Source organism: Muntiacus reevesi, chromosome 15 (assembly GCF_963930625.1).
Source record: "Muntiacus reevesi chromosome 15, mMunRee1.1, whole genome shotgun sequence".
NCBI lineage: Eukaryota > Metazoa > Chordata > Mammalia > Artiodactyla > Cervidae > Muntiacus > Muntiacus reevesi.
The window spans coordinates 6,815,463-6,823,692 of NC_089263.1; positions in this window are offsets into that span (position 1 = coordinate 6,815,463).

The following is an 8,230-nucleotide window of genomic DNA, read 5'->3' on the forward strand; positions in this document are numbered from 1 at the left end:
CCAAGTGATTTTGAAGCCCCCCAAAATAAAGTCTGTCACTGTTTCCATTGTTTCCCCATCTATTTGTCATGAAGTTATTGGACCAGATGCCATGATCTTAGTTTTCTGAATGTTGAGTTTTAAGCCAACTTTTTCACTCTCCTCTTTCACTTTCATCAAGAGATTCTTTAGTTCTTCTTTGCTTTCTGCCATAAGGGTGGTGTCATCTGCATATCTGAGGTTATTGATATTTCTCCCGACAATCTTGATTCCAGCTTGTGCTTCCTCCAGCCCAGCGTTTCTCATGATGTACTCTGCATATAAGTTAAATAAGCAGGGTGACAATACATAGCCTTGATGTACTCCTTTCCACAATGCATATTAAGTGTTTAACCAACATTGCAACTAAATGGTGGTGATTGACTTTTTGCTATCAATTTAGAAGGAAAACTTGATATTTTAGAAGTAGCAACCAAAACTAATTTTCCAGGATGCCTTAAGTAGCTAGTTAGTTGCTGATGGCCCAATCATGTAATCAAATGCAAATGATGCCACACTTCTTTCTTGGATGAAACACTCACTGACCACCAAAAGTAGTATTACTTCTTTGGTTTTTCTACGGAACTGGCAGGTTGGGGAGCCCAAGAGAGAGAAGAGGAAAGAAGGAAGTGGGCTAAGAGCTGGGCATCACTGAGCACCATTCTGGCACCGGGGGTGCTGGGTAACAGCCCCACCCCTCCACCCACAAACAACCCCCGCCACCTTCTCAGGACAGGAAAACCGCAGCAGCCGGGTCATGGAGCACACATGGCTCTCTCTCCCGAAAGAATACAATAGATGCAGACTTCTGATGCTCTCTGTGCTTCCAGTCCTCTGTGATGTTGACCCAGTGTGGCGGAGCGGAAGCCACATGGAAAGCATAAACATAGCCCTCATCCCCCCGCCAAAATGCTCGCTGCAGTCAGACAGCTGGCCAGGATGCTGTTGTTAGTGGAAGATGTGCGTGTCACTGAGGATTCCAAGGAATTTGGCTTGTTCTGGGCTCTGCCTCTCCAGCGAAATGATTTCCACTTGTTCCCTGCGTTATAGGCTCTCTCGATTATGTGAAGTGGTGGTCTCCCTTCCCGGCACAATTGACAACACTAATAAAAATAGATAACGTATTTTTAAAACCTACAGCAGATTGTCATGGCAATAAATAATTGTATCATGTTGCTGTCATAGCAACGAAGTCTGTGTAACAGAGACAAATCAAGCCTATATGGAATTTTTCTAAATTTAGGTGTTTGAAAAGAGTTAAAATAGCCTATAGTCGTGGAGAGGTGCACTGAAAAAATCCTTAACCTTCATTGGAAAAATTAGTTTTAGCCATTTAAAAAAACTGAATTGCTTATTATTTTTTAATTCTCTTTAAAGTATAAATTTACTTCCCTTTTTGTTCATTATATATACGTATGTATTCTTAAGAGCTTTCACGAGCAGTAAAAGACCAGAGAGAATTCTCTCTCACTTGTTCACTCTCTCTTCTTCAGAAGTAATTTGCAAGGCAGCATATCACAATTCTTGTATTTTGCCTGGTAGCTAATGACACAATATTAATGGAATAACAAGTTACATTAGCTAAACCATGCCATACCAAATTAATAGCTAGTTTCCATACTCTTGGCTCCATTTTCGTAAAAAGCATTTATTACTGCATGCTATCTAGTGTGTTGTTAAGAACTACTCCCAGAGCTAACTATGGTTATTGTCTGACACAGTAAACTTTCCCTCCCGACTTCAACTAAATGCTACTGAAATGACAAATAAGTGACATTGCCCAAAAGGGGGAGAATGATTTTTTTTCACAGATATGTAATTATTGTGCCATTAAAAAAAAATTACCAAATCTAAAACAATTGCATGAAAAAAATCCTGCAGTTTCCCATGTAATGGAACAAGACCTCTGTTATTTAATTTTTTTCTTTTCTTTGGCTTCAATGAAACAAAAATGTTTATTTTTTTTTCTTCTGTAGAGATTTCTTTTCTCCACCAGTCAAACTATAGGAACAGAGTTCAATTCAAAGTTCATACTACCTACATACTTTGTGAACTCGAAATATCACCAGACAGTATTATTTAGCTCTTTAAACTATTTAGAAAAAAGAAAATTTAGATCACAGGTTTTGATTAAATGAGATAGTACAGGCAACATTTTTAAAGTATAGCAAGCTCAGAAATATGTTACCTGCTATTTTACTTCAAAACAAAGATTGAATTACATATTCAACATTGATAAGAGACTAAAATGATGAGATCCTTAAACAGCTATGAAGTAGGGGGGGAAACTAATATAAGAATTATAAGTAATGTATTATAAATCAATGACTCTAATGATACTAACGTTTTTCTCTACCATGTGGCTTTATAAAAATTTCCATGATTTATTTTTCTCAGGTGAAACTTTATTAAAAGGCAACTTTCAGGGTAAGCAGACTTCCCTTTACTGGGGAGAAGGGGGAGATGGTGTCACAGAGGGACAGCTTTCACCCCGCTGACAGCCACTGGTTTCAGAGGCCGGCTCCCGGGAGCACGTGGGGCTTCCTGGCAGGCAGGAGAAAAGCCTTTGGTCCCTGCAGCCCAGCTGTTCGCTAAAAACCTGATGGCTGACCATAAGTGTCCATGGGAGAAACTTGTGAAGGAATCCTAGAGGGTGTAACTTGCCTAAGAAACAAGAAGTGAACATATTCTTAAGGATGAAGTGGGCAGCGCAGAGTGCCCAGGAAGGAGGTCCGCGAGAGTCCTGCGCCGAGAGCGGAGCCCTGGGCGCCGTGGTGGAGCGGTCCCGTCCCGTCCCGTCCTCAGAGGAGCGGTCCCGTCCCGTCCTCAGGGGAGTGGTCCCATCCCGTCCTCAGGGGAGTGGTCCTGTCCTGCCCTCAGAGGAGTGGTCCTGTCCTGCCCTCAGGGGAGAGGTCCTGTCCTGTCCTCAGAGGAACGGCCCTGTCCCGCCCTCAGAGGAACGGCCCTGTCCCGTCCTCAGGGGAGCGGTCCCGTCCTGCCCTCAGAGGAGTGGTCCCGTCCTGCCCTCAGAGGAGTGGTCCCGTCCCGTCCTCAGGGGAGCGGTCCCGTCCCGTCCTCAGAGGAGTGGTCCTGTCCTGCCCTCAGGGGAGAGGTCCTGTCCTGCCCTCAGAGGAACGGTCCTGTCCCGTCCTCAGGGGAGCGGTCCCGTCCCGTCCTCAGGGGAGCTGTCCCGTCCTGCCCTCAGGGGAGCGGTCCCGTCCCGTCCTCAGGGGAGCGGTCCCGTCCTGCCCTCAGAGGAACGGTCCTGTCCCGTCCTCAGGGGAGCGGTCCTGTCCTGCCCTCAGGGGAGAGGTCCTGTCCTGTCCTGCCCTCAGAGGAGTGGTCCTGTCCCGTCCTCAGAGGAGTGGTCCTGTCCTGCCCTCAGAGGAACGGTCCTGTCCCGTCCTCAGGGGAGCGGTCCCGTCCCGTCCTCAGAGGAGTGGTCCCGTCCCGTCCTCAGAAGAGCGGTCCCGTCCTGCCCTCAGAGGAGTGGTCCTGTCCCGTCCTCAGAGGAGTGGTCCTGTCCTGCCCTCAGAGGAACGGTCCTGTCCCGTCCTCAGGGGAGCGGTCCCGTCCTGCCCTCAGAGGAGTGGTCCCGTCCCGTCCTCAGGGGAGCGGTCCTGTCCTGCCCTCAGAGGAACGGTCCTGTCCCGTCCTCAGGGGAGCGGTCCCGTCCCGTCCTCAGAGGAGTGGTCCCGTCCCGTCCTCAGAAGAGCGGTCCCGTCCTGCCCTCAGAGGAGTGGTCCTGTCCCGTCCTCAGAGGAGTGGTCCTGTCCTGCCCTCAGAGGAACGGTCCTGTCCCGTCCTCAGGGGAGCGGTCCCGTCCTGCCCTCAGAGGAGTGGTCCCGTCCCGTCCTCAGGGGAGCGGTCCTGTCCTGCCCTCAGAGGAGTGGTCCTGTCCTGCCCTCAGAGGAACGGTCCTGTCCCGTCCTCAGTGGCTGCGCGTCCGGCGCAGTGACGGTTCCCTGAGTGTGCAGAGAGAAAGCTTTTTTGGGAGTGTGGTGGCTTCTACTTTTCCGCTTCTCAGAGAATTTCTTTTTGCCTTAACTCTCCTGGGTTTTGTTTTATTTGTTTCATTTTGCTTTGTTTTTAAAAGGACTTAAATGCCACCAAAGGACACCCCAAATTTTTCGATAACATTTTCCAAGCAAGTCACGCCTTTTAAAGTTACACACCTTTGGAAAGTTACTACAGTATGAAAAATCTTCCAGCAAACACACAAAATGTATGGTTTTATCATTTCCTCACTGCAAAACCAAACTTAACCTCACATGTTTAGGACATAAATTTCAATATATACTCTAAAGAAGGGAAATAAAGGTAAAACTCATAGATGTTATTTCTCAGTGATGGAACTATGTACGATTTTAATTTTTCTCTTTTACTTTTTACTTCATTCCTAAAACTAATATTTTTATCTGAAAAAAAGAACATTCCAAGGTGAAGTCAAATTCATCTGCATGTGTATCAGTTGTCCTGTCTGTAACCGAAATGAAATCATAGTGATGGTGTTGGGCTAGATAGGAGCCTATGACCCCCTTCAACTTTTAGATCCTGTAGGTTCCATTTCCACAAGTATACATGCCAGCTAGGAAGAGGGGGCAGAAGTGAAGTGATCCTGTTTTGCATCTGAACCATATTAATTGCTGCATTTCTTTTTTTGGTACTATCATTATTGCTATCATTGTATTACATGTGACATCTTTTAACATTTTCAAATTGTTCTCCCATTTGCTATTTCCTCCTGAGACTACAATATGACTTTATCCATTTTACAGAAAAGAAGACTGAATCACCCCACAGTCAGTCTTCAGAACCACTTCTTATACTGTGTCTCTCTAGGAAATCCGAGAGACTTTCAGAGTTGACATAGATTTATACGTGGCATCTGATTTTTGTGTGTCTGGAAGTGGCAGCAAGCATATTTTCCTAATTACATTTTGCTTAGGCTAACATGGAAACCGGCTTACATTTTCTGAGCATTCAGCAACTGGAAAGTATAGAGTGTTTTATGATGGGGGAAGCTGCCTTGAGATACAAACTTGGGCATGTTTTAAAACAAATGAAAAAAAGAGAGGGAACACTTGAGGCATGTGACCAAGTCTGTGTTAACATCTTTATTATATATGAGCTTAGGCAAATCAATGACAGCAAAAACCTCCAATAGATAAAACAGACAACCTATTTCTATGAGTAGGAAAAGAAAAATTTCTAGTTGAAAATATAGAAATGTTTTTCTCAAACAATGTATTTTTGTTCAGCTCTCAATAACAAGAGAATTTAAGTTTAAACCAAATTGGAGTGAGGCACTTTCCAAAACAACCATAAAACACCACAATATTGTAATTAGCCTCCAATTAAAATAAACAAATTAATTAAAAAATATGAAGTCAGTATACATAATCTTGAAAATTATCCTTCTTGAAATCAATCTGTCAATATCTATCGGTGTGTATTAAGAGCCATCAAAACACACCATCCTTCTACAGTTTTAAGGCAAAAATTATTAAACACATGTAGGAAGTATGTAAGAAGACATTTTTGATACATAAAAGGAGTGTCCAGCAATGTGGAAAATACTGCTAATAAAATGTACACTCAGAAAAGGAATACAAATTTGCATATTTATTCCATGGTTATAATGACTTAAAAATAGATATGAAAAAGCAACATAAAAAGAGACACTCAGATTACAATGATTGGAGTGTTTTATACTGTTACTCTTTTTTTCCTAAAGAGCAATTGTGGAGCATTTTTTTCTCTTTTAATTTTTATTATTTCTATCTTTTTCTCTTCTCCGCGCTTTAATGGGAAAAAAAAATACAGCCATGCCCACCCACACCTAGAACATTAAGTGAGGGGCTGCTATGCTAGAAACGTGAGGAAAAGCAGACTGGTATTTCCCTCTAGGCTTAAAATGTATAAAACACCCGGTATCAAACTATAGCAGCTTGCATTTTTTAAAATATAACGTAGTATCTGTTTGTTTGTATTCTTACCATCAGGACTACAGAGCCTCAAAAATGCCTTTATTCAATGACCAATTAGAGGTTTCTATAGAGGGTGAGTGATCTGTTTGAACAGAATTTCTCTTATAAAATGATACTTGACAGTGTTTTTCTCTGGGCCATTCGCCCTTTCACAAGGACCTATGTGATCAATTCCTGCTTGAATTTAGTGCTAGGAAAATTTTTTACAAAAGTGGATTAATTTGTAAGCCCTCTTAAAAAACAAAACAAAACAAAAAAAACCCCCACCATTCCGTAGCCCCACAGCATGGAGAAGAACTCTTTTTTTCCTGTTCTCCTGGTGTCTCCAGGGAGCTGTGAGTCAGTCATTGCTGATCTGACTGTAATCAGCACGGAACATCTCTACCTTCCCTTCCCAAGTTATCTGTGTCCTGCGGTTTTAATGCTTTGATGTTTTTTCTTGAAGTTTCTCAGAAGTAGGTAGGTACAGAAACTGAAAATAAACAATTGAAGAAAAAGATTTTGTTATAAAACATAACATGCTAATTTTTCTATAAAGATGCAAATGATATAAACGAGCGGAAAATGAGAAAAATCAAAGTGTTCCTCCATGCAGCTCTGTAGCCTAGAGGTAACCCAGTTTGGACTACATCTTTTTATATCTATGAATAGACAAACTTCTTTTTCTTAAAAAAGAAGACATTTGAAACATTTGTCTTTAACACTGAATTTAATGTAGTCTTTGCATTTTAAACTTTTTTTTTAAGTTTATGTTTTTTTAAAACCAGAGTGACACCCGGGCTTGTGTGATTGCTCACAACTCCACACAAGGGGACACAGGAAGGTTCAGGTGTGTTTTCCAAAAGTTGAAGAATTATGTTCTGTGTGGCAGACAAACAGATATTTTATATCTAGATCAAGGAAGTGCCCATCTTCAAATATTTAATCAGACCCTCTCAAAGAACCGGAGCTGCTTAGATCCACAAATTCACAAGAAACCCTTGGGGAAACGTAAGGGGGAAGCACTCGATTGTTTCTGAGTTTGATTGCTGTGTGTTTATGTTTTGCTTTGATTTTACTTTTTCCTATGGAAGGATGGACCTTGTGTCCTAAGAGCTCAGACATGTGACAAAAAGCAGTGCTTTCCAAAGGCTGCTTCAGATAAGCTTTAACCATTGCCTCTTTTGTCATCAGGAAGCTCTAATTGACTCCTGGAAGAGTGGACACAGCCTCTAAAACTTCACTCCCCAAACTTTCTGCTTAAAAAGAGAGAGAAAAATCAACCTTTTTTTTTTCTTAACTAACAAAAAAGTGTTACAGCTCTTAGTGATTTTAGTTTTAGAATACATAAAGACAACTTGGGTGTATATCACCTCCTTCACATTATGAAAATTCTTGGAGTCAAGTTAGAAAGCTTAAAATTTTTTTAAATTAATTTCATAAGCATAATAAAGTTACCAAAGTGTTATATATATACTGGTCTATAAAATGATCTGAATTTTAAAAAATTCTTTCCTGAAATATTAGGGAAATTTGACATTAGAATTATTTGTTATATTCATGGTGGTTTTCTTTTAGATCTAGTACTTATGGGCAAAGAATATGTTTGCAATTTGCCAAAAATGCATAACAGTGTTATTTCAAATTAACGGAAACAGAAAAACTAGACGTAGCGTGCTATTTAAATGACTATTGATAATTTAAAGTTATTTTTAATGAAAAGAGAGGGTGTTACTCCAATTAAAATAAGAAATTATTTGATACTTCATTTATTCCATCTGAAATCAGCTGAAAAATTCTACATCATTTATGAAAGAGGCATTCATTTATTTAATGTTTACATTTTTTTAAGGAGCTTATTTAACAGAAGAATTTTAAAAACCCATTGGAAGTCGGCTAGACACATTGTACAGGATAACTAAAGAATGGGGTTAGGATACCCTAATTTACTGACAGGAAAAAACACCTTAAATCAAGAGTTTTTATAAAATATAAGGAAAGGTTTAAAAAGTTTTCATTTTAAGTACTCATGTGAACACTGCACAATTCTCATTTGTCACGATCGCTTTTTTACAAGATGTTTGGTATTAGTTTCAGGCTATGATCAGGAGCAGTGCTACCTGCCACAGTTCAGAGAAACCTCCTCCAAACGTAAACTCTGAGAACAAACACACAGACCTGAAAAACAACGTTTTCTATCATATTTAAGTTTTGTATAAGAGGAATTTCAGAAATACATTCAA